The sequence below is a fragment of the Syngnathus typhle genome, linkage group LG1 (genome assembly GCF_033458585.1).
Source record: "Syngnathus typhle isolate RoL2023-S1 ecotype Sweden linkage group LG1, RoL_Styp_1.0, whole genome shotgun sequence".
NCBI lineage: Eukaryota > Metazoa > Chordata > Actinopteri > Syngnathiformes > Syngnathidae > Syngnathus > Syngnathus typhle.
In genome coordinates this window covers 26796920-26815609 of record NC_083738.1, presented here as the reverse complement: position 1 = coordinate 26815609, position 18690 = coordinate 26796920, and the positions used below count along the sequence as shown (strand labels likewise).

The 18690-nt window shown below is 44.0% G+C and overlaps 1 protein-coding gene across 1 annotated transcript in view; it reads right to left on the bottom strand.

The window, feature by feature from the left end:
- Window positions 1-18690, bottom strand: part of LOC133162526 (neurexin-1-like) — a 266581-nt gene that overhangs the window by 246037 nt on the left and 1854 nt on the right. The gene's annotated exons all lie outside the window — the stretch shown is intronic.

The window sequence follows — 18690 nt, the reverse complement described above, 5'->3', positions numbered from 1 at the left end:
GAGATGATTTGGGTTTGTAACACAAATGCTTCACTCAACAAAGCGCCCGAGTTTTGCTCCCGGGAAGAGCTTGATGAGGAACGGGCTCATTAAAGCGCCACCCGAAAGGGATGCCGTGAATTGCCTCGCTGCCCTCTGCCACTCGATGCCCGACCCTTGGACGAAGGACCGTAATAATAATCTCAATGTCCATAATGCCCAACTCAGCGGGGAGATGAACAAGAACGCCTAGGTAAAAAAATAAATAAAAGACTACCACCATAATTGAAGATTTAAAATGCAAAATTGGCATTTAGACAAAAGTGGAGCCGGTGGATGTGCTTTTCGTTGGGATGTCTCAACTCGTCGGTACGGCACTAATATTATTTCTTGTTGAAGGATCATAGCACTGAGGCACAAATGCTATTTAGCATTTAGCTCGGGGACAAAGAGCGAACTTGTGACGTTCGCAAGCGTGACATAACCTCATTTGACTTCATTGGAAAAATAAAAACGAGCTGTCTGCTTTGGCATTTGAGCTCTTCCAGTATGCGTTTGATTTTTTTTTTTTTTTTTGATTGACACTCTGAGAGGTATTAACTCAAGGGTATGCTTAATTACAGTATTAAGTTGTAACCTGTCAACGATATTGATAATCAGCCGCCAAGCGGTCGTCCATCGGATGTAGGCAGGCGGAAACATTTGGGAATAAATTGAGAGCGACCAAGCAGGAAAATAATCTGTTATGTGACATAATTTAAATGCTGCAAAAGGCAAAGGGGGGACGAGGACATCTTTGATTAAATAGTTCTGCGAGCCCGGTGAGATCATGATACTTTCTTCTTTTACCTCAATTTATTGTAACTGGGGCGCCAAAGCACAAATGTTGGATTTCTTTTTGGTCATTTTTTCTTTTTTTACTGTGTATGTGAAAGAAAAAAAAACAAAACTAGTTGACTTTTTATTTCCCCGCAGTAAAGCCCATCTGCCGTGATGCCTCCGCTTTCCAAAGGTTGAGCGCCGACTCGGGCACGCCACCGAGTCAATTGCGTGCCGAGGTAATCTTGTCAAAGTGGTGCACCTGCAAAGGATATTCCTTTTACCTGGCTTCCAGAATAATGCATAGCGGCGGTTTGCGTACGCACACCTCCCTCGTGGACTTAAAAAGGAGACATTTACTCCAGCGCTTTTCATCTTCAAAGTGAGAAATACAATAAAAATGGAAGCTGAAGAACTTTGGAGCAGCGCGGAGAATAGATGACACTTATTTAGAAGCGCCACGTCTCCTCCCGGTGGTCTTCGGACTGACTGGAACGTAATGAAGACAGTCCATCAGTCCGTCCTTTGCTTTATTTGGCCGTTTGTTTACATCTTGCCCTCTGTGTGCATGTTGAACCAGAAGCGCTGCTTCCTCATAGTGGACATTTATTTTGCTGCGAGAAAACCGCCGTCGTCAGTACACCACTTTGTGTTGAAAACAAACCGCTTTAGGAGACACCAAAAGCACTCGGAGCGTCTGTTTTGTGCCACGCTGACGTATCTGAACTGACTTTACTTTGCAAGCTCGGCACTTAGACGCAATGGCGTCTGTTTGCACATGAAAGCCTGCAGCACTCCAGGACAAAAAGGAAAAAAACATGAAGCCATCTAACACGAGCGCACGGGTTTGATCGTATTCGTGGTTTGTCGTACAATCGCTGCCTCGATTCCGACAAATTCTACTTGGACGTGTGATGAGCTGAGCGCCGAGACGACCAGCGTGGCGCAGTATTTATCGAGAAAGACAAAGGGAGGGAGAGACGTAATCTCCTTGATGGGCAGAGTGGCAACCCAAGTTGTTATTATAGATTATAGTTTGAGAGATTAGATCAGGGGTGTCAACCTCGTTTTTTTTTTTTCCACGGGCCGCATTGTAGTCATAGCTTCTTCCAGAGGGCCATTATGACTGTCAACCCAAATCAATGTTTGAGCACCTCATATTATATACAGTAAAAACTACAAAACAAACTCATAAATAACTCATTTTCAAATCAGATGAGTAAAAACTGGTCCAATATTTAAAAATATATATATATTATTAAAAGTGAAGACAATTTGCAACTCTAGTAATGACACACGAATTTGTCTTCGCGGGCCAGATAAAATGATGTGGCGGGCCGTATCTGGCCCCCGGGCCTTGAGTTTGACACCTGTGGATTAAATCAATTTGGTAAAACCTGAGTAGTGCCGGAGTAAAATCCCCTGTGACGACGTAGTCAGACTCCAGGCAATTCGCCACTTTGAGATGCTCAAAGTGATAGTTAAAAGTAGTATCCCGAGTTTCAAAAATGATTAAAAGGTTGGTGCCGGAGGATCTCAGAGCTCGCAAGGGTTCAAACGGCAAAGGGAGTTCTGAAAGATACGAAGGCCTGAGAACATTAAAGCTTTTAAAAAGCAGCAATAAAACTTGAGAAAAAAAAAAAGGGAGAAAGGATTTTAAAATTGATTTAATATCCTCCCACCTTCCAGTCTTAGTCAGGACACATTTTGCCCAATTCTGTAATTATTATAGACATGACATGCTCTTTTTAGAATGACCAGAAAAATAATGCAGGAGTGTAATCAATTTGGCTACGGATCAAAGCATCCATTAGCGTCTCCAATAATGAGTCCAAAATATCACCCGAGTTTTTCTCCTGTGATGAGGGATGTAAAGAATTAAAACTTTCACTGTCTGGGCCTCAGGAGGGATGATTAAAACTTTTGTACTGGTTAAGATGGAGAAAAATCTCTGACATCCAAGATTTGATGTCCACGATACAGTTAAAAATAGCATCCCAAAGAAAACAATAAAGGACCTCAAGTTGAACCTTGTGGCACACCGCCTGTATCACCATTAAATTACCATTAACTTTCTTTCAGCATCAGGGAGGCTCCAGATATTTTAGAACGCTGTCGTCTTGTGTGTCAAAAGCAGCGCTTACATCCAGCAATACCGACACTGTAAATTTGCAGTACTACTAAACTAATTTCAAATCTTTAGAGCAAATATTACAACGAAATTTAAAATAAATCAATTAAACTGAAAAAATTTAAAAACCAAATTAAAAATGACAAAATAAAAAAAAAAATTGTAAATATTTTCTTGAAAATCTAAATCTGGGCGGGAGTTGCTAAAATTGCTCAAATCTAAACAGCTCTTCAGAATTGGCTTCTCGCCAGTCTAAAATTGTTGTTTGAACTAAAGACAATTATTCATGTCAGTACTCTGGCAAATTAACTACTTGGTGTTGTTAGACAAAAGAAAAACGCACTTTAAACGCCAAGATAGTTTTTAGCCGCTCCACTTCAACCGAGAAATCGCTGAATAAAACAAATCAATCTGGCCGAGAGAAAGCGTCTCTATTTATCGCCGCGTGACAGAGACATATGTCAAGTGAAGGAAGAGTGCGCAAAAAAGTCATTACCATACGTCACATTAAGCGCGCCGATGGTGGCGGTCTGGTGGGAGGAATTGCAGCCCGTTAAAGAACGACGACGACTTTAAATGTCAAAAGAAAGCCACGGCGGCGAAGCCGAGTGGACTCGTGAATTGTTGTTTTCTTTGACGGACGCCTTTTGAGCGATGACAGCATGAGTGGTGAATTCGGGAACGTCTAAAAACGCCGCAGCAGCGTTTCCAGTCAGCTCTCAAGCAGACGACATCAACGAGGAGAGCGGGGCATTTGTCTCTCATGACGAGCCAATATTGACCACCTATTTTTGAGAAAACAAAAAGTAGTTTTTTTCGAAAAACGTCTCCCGTGGATTGTGGAAACATCGCTTAGGCCTGGGGTTCTTTTTTTTTCCCCATCCAAGTTATTTTTATTTCGCCGTGTGGTAACCCGTCAAACTGTTTTGTCGCCCCCTGTTGGTTATCGTTTTTCCTACCGAGCGTTCCAGTGTTAATTAAATGAATTTTGTCGCTCTGTACTTGTGACATGGCCAATGAAAATAAATTCAATTAGTCCGGTGGTCCTTAAGGAGAAAAAAAATCAAAAACAAAGTTGGGGAAATCGAAGTAAAATCAGAAGGGTAGGGCTGCGTTGGTGGTATTTGGATGTACGGGGGCGGTGGCGCATCAGCCACCCGAAAGTGCGGCACCGCATGCGGCAACGTCGACACTTAGGAGCCTTGATGAGCTGCGAAGCAATTCAAACCTCCCGGTGCTGCAAGTTGGCTGCGAAGGCCTCGACAAGCTCGGCTTGCGTGCACGTACGTGGTAGAAACTGTTCGGACGGGTGTCGCCGTTGCGTGTCAGTGGGACAAAGCGTCAACGTAACTGGAGTGACCCATCCCGCAGCGACATTTGGAACTCAGCAGTTTTTCATCTTCTTTTTGACAGGTGTTTTTTTTCCCCCCCTTCCTGATTCTCTCGACCAATCAATGAACCCGTGAGGTGTCTAGCTCCGCCCCATTGGTACCATAAGTTCTACTTGAGGTTTGTTATTGTTTTTTTACACTTTTGATGTACCATGCATACCGTAATTTTCGGACTATAAGTCACGTTTTTTTTCATAGTTTGGGTGGGGGGGCGACTTATACTCAGGAGCGACTTATGGTTTCTTTCACAAATTTTTACTTGATCATTAACACATCACTTTCAAGTATAGTTGACCACTTCGCATGTTATTTTTAGTATAGTTGATCACTTGTTAAGTCAGGCCCGTTCTCAGCTCCTCGTTTGTGTTTGTCACGTTAGCATACCGTATCGTTTAGCCTGTTGTTGCTCGTTCATGTCTGTTTTTGGTGTTGGATTTTGTCTAATAAATTGCCCCCCAAAATGCGATTTATACTCCCGAGCGACTTATATATGTTTTTTTTCACTTTTTTGGGCATTTTATGGCTGGTGCGACATACTCCGGAGCGACTTATAGTCCGAAAGTACGGTACATTTGCAGGAAATAAGACCGATAAACATCCTTGACTCTCCACTTTATCTTCTTCTGTCAAATACGCAGCAAATTGCTCTGCCTGTCAGCCTAATTGCTATTTACAGCAAAACATCAACATGCACACCAAAAAAAAAAAATAAATAAATATCCATCAGGGATTTGTGCGGCAGATTCTCTCTGAAAGTAAACCCGGCATTTTCTGAGGTTGAATTAAAGAAGTGCGGCATTAAGATGAAAAGCATTCGCTTTTTAGTCCTTTGTTAGTCATCAGCATGAATCATGGCCCGCTCGGAGGCGAAGGTTCGCGTTTTGCCCGAAAGCAGAAGAAGACCCTTGAAAAACGTCTGCAAACAGTCAAGGAGACGAGAAGATGTTGCAAAATGGAAAAATGCCAGCTGGGCTGCGCGATGTTTTTTTGTTTTGTTTTTTTCTTCTCAAAGCCGAACGAGCATATTTGCTCATTCATCTTGGTGTTTGGGGACGGCTTTTAGCTCATTAGCATGTATCACGCGTGTGTGTGTGTGTGCGCACGTGCTCAATTCTGCCACTCACCTATCTGTGGCAGATTTTCCACTTAACATGATAGAAAACGCCTTTGGCCATGAATAACACGTTCACTCACAACCTCAGGCGGAGTATTACATGATCATTTGGCTGTGCTGGAATATGATGATATAAAAAAAAAAAAGGTAAAATTACCCTTTGGGAAGTGGCGACGCGCTATGAATTTAAGGACTCTGAAGAGATAGAGAAACGGAGGAGGATCCAAAAAAAAAAAAAAAAAGAAGCTGCAGCAGTCAGTCGTGATTTGTGTTCCCTCCAGAATTGTGGTTGCCGGGAGCGAAGGGAGAGAGGAGCCTGTGCTTATCCTTGGGGGTGTGTGTGTGTGTGTGTCATATGCACGTCAAACTAATGGAGTGTCGCTTGCCCGGCAGTGAGCAGGCATCATTGTGAGATTGCAGCTGTGCATTGAAAGATCTCTAAAACCGAGAGACTCGTCAAGTCCTCGAGCTCCAGCAGCAAAGGAGACGCGGCGGTAAGCGTCGTCATCTGAGTCAAACGACGGCCGGCTGGCTCGCTGCGTCTCGCGAGCGTCATTTAGGCTGGAGTTAACAAAGTGGATGTTAAGAAGAGACTTTCCGAAGAAGCTCCCTCTCCCCGTGAGGAACCTCGCTCCTCGTGTTGCCTGGCGACAAGGTTGCCAGGGAGCAAAGTTTTGATGTAAAGTCAAGAGCACAATAGTGTAAGTCTTCTCTTCTCAGAAGGTTTCAGAAGGTTTTGTTGGATTGAAAATGGAGAGCATTGTAGTGGGGGAACACATCTAATGAGACAGAAGTTTGTTTTTTTAAAGAAGGTCCTGCGCTGATTCTTGAAAGCCAAGGCCAGATGGAGAAAAGCAGCACCAAAAGAAACCCGGTGATTTTTCATGTTTCGCAGGGGCTACGGTTTTGAGTTTGTGTATTTCTTTCCCCGTTGTGGCTTTCTCTTTGTTTCCTTGAAGGTGCTACCAGTTTCTTTGACGTCCAAACCGTTGGATTAGAAAAAAAACTAATTGGGTCAAAAAAAGAACAAACTTTTTATACTTACTTCTCTGGTTCTTCTATATCAAACAAATTTGTTTTAGGTTCATTTACCTGACATGTTTCGGTGGAATCTTCCGCCTTCATCAGAGTCTTTTTATACATTTGACCCAAAAAATTGGGTCCGTCGCCAAAACTTTGGAATTTTTTTTATAAATAATAAAAACAATAACTTTTAGAGGTTACAAAAAATTCAAATCCACTGTTTGACTAACACTCCATTTTCTGCATTGTTTTCAACTAAATGCCCTAATATTTAGTTTGAGAAAAAAAAAAAGAATAAATAAATAATTCTAATATTAAAATTATTTTTTTTAGTACAAAATGACCCAATTTTAAGGTTTGCTTTGTACCAAAAAAATTGTGTTAATTCGAATTTCGGCCCAACTAAACCCGAGTCTAGGCCGAATGAATAACAAATTAAACCAATTTGAGGGTTAAACGAACCCGAAAAAGTGAGTCAAATGATCCATTTTTAATACATAATTTGATCATCAAATTTTTAGAGTGTACTATTCCCAAGTTTGGATCCAATCCTATTATTTTTTTATCTTCACCCCATCACTACCTGCATTTTTAGCCTCAGAGACTGTAAATCAGGAAAAAATAATAATAATCAGCACGATAGATTTGCAGCCCGGACTCATTCAGCCGCACCGGGTTATATTCAAAGCATTTCCAATTCAAAGAGGAAATAGGCCGAGAAATTTCCTTCCTCGTGCCTCCGAGCGGATCGCCTGCTGCCTTGCTTCATAACGAACGGTGGCGCACTCAAGATCAAGCGTGGACTTAACAAGTAGGAAAAAGGCAGCGCCAAGGCTAATAGCCCACCCAGCAAGAGTACAGACTGTACGCTACTCAACTATTAATGGACAGCAATTGAAAAACTGCCGTTGCTGCTTTGAGGGATTAAAAAAACTATACATATTAGTATTGTTTTTTTTTGATAGCACTGTGGGCCAACTTTCCACATCCATCAAAAGTGGTTACAAGAACTCGACTGTCGCCGATGCCGCCGATCTTTCACATTTGATCCACCTCCATAACGCCAATTTAGCATTTCAACACCCCACCCTCCAGGAATCTAGCAAAAATAGTCCATTTGGAGCGGTACGCCCATCCCAGACATTCCATCCGCCTGTAGCAGCCAGAAGAGTTTGTTGCATACAGAGAGGTTGTTTTGCTAATGCCAGACGCTCCCGGGAGGCCTCGCAATTCAAACGGATGTTCCTCTTGTCTCCAAATCTGCATTTTTCATCTGCTGTAGGCCCCGCTGGATGATCCATAGCCGCCTTGCTCTTCCACTCTAACCGTATTTATTTCCCCTCCCTAGGCCAGACAGATGGGAGTGTTGGAGAATAAAAGCGTCACTATTTACTATATTATTTACTAGCCAGAGTGTTTGGCCCCTTTCGCAGGACAAAACACCTCGTCCTCCTCTTCCTCCTCTTTCTTCTCCTCAGCTTACCTGTGCCACTTAGGATTTACGGTCAACAGCTATCCCGTTAGAGACGTTTATGAGGTCGATCAAACAGGTGCGAGTGCCGCAATACATCACAACAGTCATAAAAGTGCGTTGAATGCTTGGACAGTTTTTTTTTTTTTACTGATACTGATCGTTCCATTGTGTCCTACAATATAAATTCGCCACTCAATTTGGTGCAATATGATGGTTTTTGAGGAAGGGGACCCCATTTGTCGAGATTTTATACACACAGACACACACGGACGGAGATTATATCTTCAATAGAGTAATCATGAAAAGGCAACGCATCTTTAATCATCAAGATGATCTGTATCAAGGCCCAAGAAGGCAGCGAGTGTTGTTTTATTTGCATGAGGTCAACTTTGTGTTTCTAAAGTGTGTGTAATTATAGGCAGATTAAGGGGGGGGGGGGGGCTTCCAGAAGAGTCTTTGATAGGATTAAGCACTCAATTCTTCCATTAATCTGTAACCGCCCTGTTTAGATTCAAAGATGCGAGTCAGAAGCGCAAACCATTTAAATTCTTTGCGTGTTAATTAATTGTTTTTGTTCCCGAAACAGCTTCTGCTTCATGAATGTCACCTGTATTAATTTTGGTGTTGGATTTGAAACTTTAGCTACAATTAAATATTCCGCACGAGACGCCTCCGTGTGTCAAATGGATGCGGTCGTACAAATTGGCGCAGCCGGGAGTTCTTCGCCGCTGCGATCTCCGGCACATCACGACGGCGAGAAAGTATCATTATCGAGCGGTGACTTTTTTTTTTAATTTGCTCTAATTGAGCCCTATTAGGAAAAAATGAAGTGGAGTTAGCAGGCAGGCCGCAGCGTGCGCCGCAACTATGGCAACCACTAGGGGGAAGAAAAAAAACAAAAAAAAACGCCGCACCTGAGTGGATATGTGCGGACGGCGGAATAATTTACAGTGGCAGAGTCATTTTTCAGTATACGCAGATTGTAATGTGAGCGGAAACAGGGAAGGAAAGGAGCGGGTGGCCGAGCCTGGCTCGTTCAAGGGTGGCCAATCATCCAATTATCTGGATAAAACAGGTGGCACTTGGTCGGGAAAGCTCATTAAATCGGCATTCAATCACGGCTCTTTGCCGTCACCGCCAATGAAAGCGCATTTGCCGCTTGCTCTGTTGAAATTCTTCAAATGGAGTCCGCCTCGAGGAGAAGCTTTTGCCTGACACGGAATAATTGGACGCTAGCATCTCACCCGGCTCGCCGTTTGCTCGTCGTTCCTTGCGCGGAACCGTCGGCGGACGGCGTAAATGGAGTCGGTCCGAGCTCGGTCAACAGAGCGCGACGTCCCATCTGTTCTGCCGCCGTCTTTTAATGTGCGTCTTTTCGTGCGGCTTACAAAATGGCATCGCCGCCATTGTGCTCGTTTATGATGTGTGAAAGTTCAGCGGGATTTTTATGGACAAAAAGGTAGGACCTGAACCTGAGGCTTGTTTTTTTTTTTTTTTTGGTGAGTGGGAATGATAGATAAAAACAAAGGTCGCTTTGTTGTTTTATCTTGTCAGGCACCATAAGTCATGAGAGCCGCCTGCTGTAGCGCAACGCTAATTTAGCTGCTACTCCCCTAAATGGCGTCGAAGCAGCTCGGTTCACGAAGAACAAAAATCGTCCGTTCGGAATAGATTTGAGGTTCGGGAACATTTGAATAACAATCAACGCCACTTCTTAAAGATCGTCATCAGCGTGTGAGGTTCACAACGGTTTCACTCGCATAAAGGCAGGAAGCGGGCGGGTCCTTTCCTTACGCCGGTAATTCTTCGCGACAGCAGCGAGCCGATGCCATCGCGGCCCGTCACAAACAATCTGCGCTTTTCCCGCTGAGGCCGTCGCTGCCCAAAGTAGATTCTCGCCCGAAAAATATCCGGCGCAGAGGAGTATACATGCAGAGACGGTTATCCGGGACAAATACTTGAGGTTATTTTATTTTAACCGTTTAAGAGGCTAGCAAAGTAGTAGTAATGATATCAGTCATTTTTCATTGAGGATAAAGAATATATGCTTGAGTGTACTTTTTTATTTTCTGTCTACATGTGTTGCACCATCATTTGTGTTTGAATATCTGTTGCTTTGTGAGTTATGAATCAAATTAATTAGCATGCTAATGGATTTTTCTTTTTGCATGTGGGCCAATCAGAATCACAGACATTGCTGTATATTTTTGTCCTGGAACTTTTCCAACAGCTCGTATCACTTTTTGCCCGCACTGAGCAGAAAATAAATGACAACTCGGGACCGATGCATTAAAGGCTGACATTGTTCCACATTTTCTCCTCGTGGTTAACATCTCTAACTCCCATTTGAAAATGCCATCAGATTGTGGCATCAAAATCCAGAAACTCTGTTAGGATTGGCTGTCAGGTTGGAACCAAGGAGAAAAATAGATCAATACTTAATTTTCTAGCCAGGAGATATGTTCAGGTGCTAATCGAGTGCGAGCGGGAAAGATGACGTGGAATAGCAAGCAGCTGTCAGCGCTGGCGGTCGTTTTTTTTTTTTTTTTTTTTTTTTTTTAAACAGCCGACCATCCGTCACTCGGCAGACGAGCGCATTGGCTCCAAAAGACGCTTGTCCCGGTGAGATTTTTTTTCAACAATGTCTGCCTTTCCGCAATGATGCAAACCAGAGAATAAGGTTACTCAAGGACGGCTCCGTCCGGGTGGCAAGCTAATCAAGCCGTCCGGTCGCCACTCGGGGAATGCGTGCGTGCGCAAATGCAAGCGGACGAGACGAGGTGAGACCCCCCCCGCCCCTCCCTCCTTCCCCCCTGCTTCTTACAGTCAAGTCAAAGCTCCACTCAGACACACGAGTGCATATGCAGCTCCTCCAAAGTGGGAATTAATTAATAGTGACACCGCAGCCAGTGCGCGTGCGAGGAGCGCGAGTGGTCATTAAATATTATGCAAAGCTTATACCCACACAGTCAACCCTATCTCCCTCTCAAAGTCACCTCGAAAATCTTAAGAAGCCCTCAATTATCTTATTCGCCGGAGCTTATGGGCGCTAATGAAGGAAGCATGAAGAGGAAATTAGCTTCGTGCTAGGAAATGGTGGAAAACGGCCAGAGATTTACGGGAGAGCGGTCAAAGGGCGGCGGCGACGTCTCTCGTCAAATTTTGCCGAGTCGTTTGTTTTAATAAAAGAAAATAAAAAAATGGAGTTTGTAGATCTGGAGTGGAGGTGATGCGAGGTCGGCATGGCAACGAGCGAGACGCGATTGTCCTCGAGTAACGGCGAGAGATTCCAGGCCGGCCTTGAACAGAGTGAACTTTCCTCCTCGTCGTGTTCCTCCGGCAGGCAGCAGCAGTCTTGAACAATGTGACGTGATGCTTCTAATTGGCTGCCCTATGCCACGGATCACATCACACAACCGACGCCGGGAGAGCTCCGGCCATCGCCCCCGTTCCACAAATCGCCCACGGGAGGGAGCAACGGACGCACAAAAGCGTCCGCGACTTGATAGTTGAGCAAATTGAGCCACCGAGCGCTAAAAAAAAAAGGTTAAAAGGTGAACATTAAGCGTCAAGTATTGCCGCCCCCTCCTCCCCCTCCCGTGCCGGCTTGTGTACATCAAGCCGATGAGATCGTTGGACCTGTGAGCAATTGACTCGAAATTGCACGGAGCAGTCAGACAATCCATCGACCCCCACCATTCCGCAGCAGGGGTCACGCTTGACGGGGTCTTTTATTACCTCAAATTAGGCCTGCGTGTGGCTCCCACAGAGGAGCACATCCATCTCTTTGTCCATTTGTTGCTCTCGTCCCGTTAATTGACTTATTTGGCTCGGCGGCGGATTGTTTGGACAGAGAGCGTTGCCTCCGGCAGGCCCGCAAATAACGTCGACTCTTATGCACGTTTGGTACGAATCACCAATTCGGGGTGAGGTCAGAAAACAGAAAATAAATCAGAGGGGCGAAAAATAAAGGGAGGTTATAGTGTCAAACACTGCTAGCAAAATTTCAATGTAGCCTTACTCTGCTAATATCCGGCCTTCCGCCATTCTCAAACATGGCCGTTCATGAGGGCTTCATGAAAGAGCGTAGTGCTAAACTGCGACAGTATACGCATATCCAGCTTCAACATAAATAACATGACGAGCAATAACCAGATTTGAATGTAGCCTCGCTTGGCTAATCCCCAGCCTTTCACCATTCTCAAACGTTACTAACCAGGCGGGAATTACAAAAGTGTGTCGTGATGAATTGTCACAGCAAACAATGACCTAGCTTCAACAAATTAGCCATTACCATTGTAAACAATGCAATGTTAGCAATGACTGCTAGTAGCGTGAGCTATTTGTAACGTGCCGTTTGTTACTATACAGAGCTAGCAAGTTGTTGCTGCTCTGAAACTGCAGAAAAATATAAATTATACATACACATTATAAATATTATAAGTATATATATGAATTGTACATACGCATGATATATAAATATACATATAGACACTTTTGGAGGGTTAAGATGAGCTAGCCAGGTCTACTGTATAGTTGGTTATTCTATCCTTACTATCTCCATTTTTGAAAAGTCTGCCTTGAAAATATATTTTAATATGGGCCAATCTTAATTTGGGGGAAATCTCACTGTTTTGTGCTTTTGTTTTTTTTTTCCCCATCACTATCATTTCACCTGGTTCTAGCAGGCCCCACCCATCTCCCGTTTCTTTGCTTCCTGCATCCGATTGTCAATTCAAGTCAGCACCACTGAGCTGGACTCATAAATGAAGTTCCACAGTTCTCTAATTTTGCTCCCTTCCCTTTGATGGCTCGTCAATAACCGCGGATAGATGTAATTCATCGCTCCATTAATAAGCCTGTAAATGCATTTATTGACAGACGGACATGACGCGGAGCTGCGAGGCAATGTGGGGTCAACTCAAAATGGATTTCAAGCGCCCGGCGGCTCATTTGCAACGATTGAGCGACAGTGACGATAGCGATAATGTAAAAAAATAGAATAAAAGAAAAAAAAAAGAACACTAGCCTAACAAGCCCCGCAGATGCAGTGTGTCAATTGCGGCCGTGCTCCGTCTCACTTCGCCGCTTGGGACACACAAATTACACAAATGAGACAGTGACAGAGGTATTAATCTTAAAATAGTTTTTTTTTTTGTTTTTTTACAAATCTGAAGCGAGCCGTAGTGTGTTTGTGCGTAGTGTTGGTCGGGACTGATGGCAGCTGACAGAAGCATGGAGGTCAGCGTCAGACAGAAAGAGCTCCTCTCGTCTGCTTATCTCGCTTTTCCCTCTCTGATAGCAAATCATAGTCCTTTCCTCAACTCAAGCGAAAGGAGGGGGGGTGGGGGGGGAGCCCGAAAGCTGAAAGCTGTCTTCATTCGCTACACACACTCTCTCTCGTCTGACTCGGGGGTGGGGGGGGCGGTTGCGCTGGCCTTTAGAAAGGCAAACTTGTAATCTGATAATTAACAATCTGCTAAATTTCTCAATGGGAAAACAGTCATGAGAAATGTCTGCCTCGTGCCCGTGAGTCGGCTGACCTTTTGCCGAGGCTTGCGATGGCAGGCGAGGCGACTCACTTAGAAGCATTTAATTAGCTCCGCTCACGGCTGTGTGCGCTGCCGACGAGCGGCGGCGGGAGATGCGGCGAGGAGATAAGCGGCGGCGGGAGGAGGAGGAGAGCAATCGTTGAAAAGTCTACAGTCAGTCACTCAAACTCCCCCCCTGCAAAACTGGAATCACTGGAAAGTGACAAATGAGAACGGCTTATCGCCATAGTAACCAACTGTCCTCATTAACGGTTTCCGAAATGCATATGGATATATACGCAAATATAAAGATGTATTGATATCTTCAAATAAATATCCCTATAACTATATACACACACACACACACAATAAAATCTACATTCTCATATTCTGACTCCCATATCACTCACCGGGCCAAGCCCAACCTTTTAAAGCCACACACATTGAAAGTGACAGATTCGAAAATAACGGCGGCAGCTACAGTTGGACAAATGAAAACACCTCGCATTGCTAACTTTATATTATGCAAAATATATTTTGCGAAAAATATTTGGTGAAAAATATTTGATAGGCCCAGCCCCTAAAGTTTGAGTATGGGGAAGATCATAAAGCTTTAGGATGTATATAAATAATAAAATTAAATTCTCATTTATCGCAAATCACCCACAATAAATGTCGACTTCATACTAATAAACGGCTGAAAGGTTTAATTGGATAATAAATCAAATAAAATAATTAAATAAACGATAAACTAATGTTTGCTACTTTGTAAATTTGCATTCCTCACAAATCGCGCACAATAAATGACAATCGACTTCATACTAATAAATGGTTGAAAGGTTCAATTGGATCTGCACTATGTTCTTTATTTGCACTGGAACGACAACAGGCTCATTGAACTTGAAGCGTCATTTCTCAACAATCCATAAAAAAAAAAAGGGCCAAAAGAATCAGCCGTGTCAATACAGCGTCATTAAATTGCCGCATTTGTGACGGACAAGCGGCGAAAGTTACGTCGGGCGCCATTTGTATGCAAATATGCGTTTAAGCGTGTCTGCCCTTGTGGGGAAGGTTTAATGAAGGAAGCAAGCTTAGGCAATAGGTGACATTCAGCCACTGCCTAACCTCGGCGGATAGCTTCCCTGACGCCATTTGCGAATGTTAATTGCTTTTCAGACTCCTCGCTCTCCACCCTTGCCCGAGCAGCGGCAAACAAGACGATCCCGTCGCTGAAATATCGCAGATGTTGCGCGACCGGCGATTGCGGGGGGATTAAAAAACGGCACAGGTATTCAATTGACTCAAGTGTGGCTGGTTTGAAAAGAAAAAGAAAAAGAAAAAAAACAAAAAGGCAGAATGATGTCTCGTCTGCCCATTTACCTTCTTTAGAGTCTCCTGGAGGGAAAAGCGCTGCCAGATTAGCATACCCAATCGGAGAGAAAGCTAATCCGTCCAAATATAATTTAGCAGGAGGGGATCCGGCGTGAAAGGCGACAACCTTGCCTTGCGTGAATTTGGATGAGGTGAGATGAATGAAGGAACGTCTGCGATAGACATCTCTTCTATTTCGGGCGGCCGCTTTGAATTGAGCTAATCCGACAAAGTGCGCAAATGAAAACCTTGTCGCTTATGAGAAATCTTAAATATTTGAAAAAAAAAAACACACACACAGATATAAAACGTTTTGATTTGGCCGTGGAAGGAGATTGGCCCGGATCAAAGAGATTAGCAGCAAGAGATTCGGATTATGTCTGACTTTCATGCTCAGTCACTCTCTTTCCCTCCACATCAGGATGTTAAGAACTCACAGTTTCGCACGCAAAAGGGGGAAGGGGGGGGGCAGATAAGATTTCGTCAAATCTACCTAAATTCGCTTTTGTTTCCCGGGCCTATTAGAAGGATTCCCATTTGCAAAAACGAAACGCTTCGGAGGGCCTCGACTTGACGAGCGATTACGGCTCCGACCGTCCGCGTGTTTTGGCGGCGATAGGATCTCGCGACCCCGTGATTGGCCCGAGGTGGCGATAAACCATTTATGACTGTTGTGAATGCGTGTTAACGCAAGAGGCCATTTAGCGGCGGAATGATGTTTAATGGCCTTTGCTAAGTGGACAACATTGCTTGGTCGCCTTCACGGCTATCAGCTGTTACAGCTAACACCCCCTTTCTCTGCTTTTATTAGGCTTTGCAGGCACTCTCTCGGCCACCGGCGAGCAAAAGCCATATAAATGCTAACAAAAGACCATTGATTTTGTTTTCCTCGGCGTGCGTGCGTGCGTGCGTGCGTGCGCGCGCTACATCAATCTCATTAACATGGTGTGCGCAGGGCAAATGCTGCCACCCAAATGGCCTCCTGTGCAAAATAAGGCAGAGTAGTGAACGCCGGTGTCCATGATATGCAATCATTCGAGCCTATTACAGTGCGAAAGCAAGACCCTCGTAAACAAAGCCAGGGGAGATGGCAAGAGCACACTTTACAATGTTCTAAACAAACGACGCCACCGGTTGAGGTCGAGAAGCCTATTAAAAGAAGTTTCTTTCGGGAATGTTACCATCCCGTGTCGTTAGCCTAATAGCGTAATTGCTGAAGGGTTGGGGTTTGTTTTTTTTCCTCCATAAAACATAGGGGATGTGGATAATATGTTCAAAAACAAGTTGCCTCCATTTAGCATTTTGCTTAGAGAAAAATACATCAATTCATAAAAATAATTTTTAAAAATAAATATTTAAAAAAATAGCTGGAATGAAATTCAAGAGAAATCAAAACAATGACCAGAGCAGAAGCTAGGACATGTTCGAAGATCTCTATAGACATGGCTTGGTAGCTATGGCTACCAAACTAGGAAGGATGTTAATCAATCCGTCCGATAAGCCTTTTTTTTTTTACACAAACCAGACTGAGTGATTGGCCGCATATCTGCTGATCCCATCCAGCTATCCATCCTCATTAGACAACCTTATCGCCGTTGCTCCACTGCCACGTGCGGCCATGATCAATTCCTCTATCACTTATCCAGGACTTGATCAATCTTGCCCTACCTTTTAAGTGTGTGCGTGTGTGTGTGTGTGTGTTTTACGACATCTAATTGGCCACATTGTCTGGCCATTATTCAGGAAGGTTTTGACTGAAGAAACAAATGCCATGGAGTCAGCTAGCGAGCGCTACCGCTAGCCATAGGCACCTTCGGAGCACAAAGCGGACATTACGGCCCGTGGAGCTATGAAAGCAAAACGGAACACCTTAAATGCTGACTCCTAAAACCAAAATCATTTTTTGTGTTGAAAAAGAAATAGTCTTAAAAAGTTTCCGACGAGGAATTAACATGCTATATGCCACTATGTCGCTAAGCTACTTTGAAGCGATAATTAGCATTTTGATGAGGGCTACTCAAGTGGATACACCTTTTGTAGCCTCTCGGCTGCCACGAAGAAAGTGAGGGAGGAAGACAAGGGAGGTTTTATTTATTAATAGTCAAGCTCCCCGAAGCTCTGTAAAACATCTTGTTGAGCTCCCCGCGGTGGGCGCTGCGCTTCAAAGCAATTAAAAGCAAGGCTGCCAGCATAGGGCGGCGGCTGGTAAAAGAGACGCAAGACCTGCGGACCGATCTCGCTTTATGAAGGTCCCGAGAAAGCCTGAGGATACGCATCTCGGGAGGCTTTAAGAGTAAATGTCCAGACTGGCGAGGTGCGGAGAAGAGAAGACACTTTCTCTGTCAGGATTGTTACGTTTGAACGAGCTCCGAGTCACAAAACGCCCATTTCTTTCTTTGGTAGTAAGTTTCAGGTCATTGTCCATCTGCACTGTCAAGTGCCACCTGAAGAGTCCTGAAGCATTTGGCTGAATATGAACAGATAACAGTGTTTGGTCCCGGGGCGCTTGTACGCGTGTCACCCTGGTGACTTGGGCCGCCTGGCGCCTTATCTTCAGCAAACAGTCTTCAAGTCGGGTTTTAAAATTGGACAGTGATTTTAAATCGGAGCGGCAAATTGTTATTGCATTTATTTTTTTTAGCATTTTATCTGCTGCCTAAAGTAAAGCTTGGCCTTTTGCAGCAGCACTTGGAAATTGTAACGCGCGTGTTTGTTACATCCCGGGTGGATTGCTAAATGTATTTTAATTTGGAGTACCCCGATCCTCCTCCAAGTGTCTCCAGTTGGTCCATAATGTTTGGGTCACACAACTAATTCTGGACTCCTTGCACATTTCAGACTTCATTTTCATTTGTCTTGCTATGGGCTCGCACCTCCCCGTGTCTCATCTCCTAACACTTAATAAAACTTTATTTAGCACATTTCAAAATCCGAAACCCCAAAGTCCTCCTCTGACCACAACCATGTGAGCATCTATCAAGAGTTTATTTCATCCAAGTAGGTTCTGTTTTCCATTTTTCTTTTCTCTCCCCGCCACGCATCATATGTGATGATGTTTGATCGGGGAAGAGGAAAAGGCCCGTTCGGATGACACCTGAGTGTGCCCGCCTTGAAATTGAGCCATTACGAGGCATCTCTTCGTTTCGCTGCTCGTCTGTGGCTGCCGCTGTCCAGGTGGGTTATGCAGATGAACGCAGAAATCTTCTTCTGGGTTTGTGAGGCTTTTGTACGCGACGACGTGAAAGCGACCCAAACGTGGGCAATGTCGCTTTAAGCATGTGCGTCATCTGCTTGTCCTCACAGGTCTTGTGTGAACGCCTTTATCAAGTTTGAAATTGAGCAAGGGATGAAGGTCAGTTGGACACAAAATCAGCAAAAAAAAAAAAAAAAGATTCCATTGTACAGTATTGAAAGCAAATATGAATGCAATTCGTGCAGCATGTTTGATTTCATAGACAAGTTATTTTCATCTGCATTGTGATGTGACTGAACACATACTGGTCCTCCTCCAGTGACTGGCACGGCTCAACATCGCCACCAAGTGGTCACTCTTACTCACAACCGCCAAAATGCAGGTGTTTTAGTCAGGGGTCAATAGGCCAAGGCTCTCGTTTTAAAACATTTCGTTTGAGTGCTTAAAATGTGCTGATTGTAACAAGTTTTTATTTTATCAGGTGACTGTATTACAATGTAATGCAAATAGATTGCAACAGAAAAATTGAGTTTGGCGACTAGAAGGCAGAGACAGTAAAAAAAAGATAAGAACTTTATAGCCGATTCAGTTTGAGTGGAAATATATTGCAAAGTGGTGGGGAAAAACAAGGGGCAAAAGAAAATAACCGGTTCAACAGATTCAT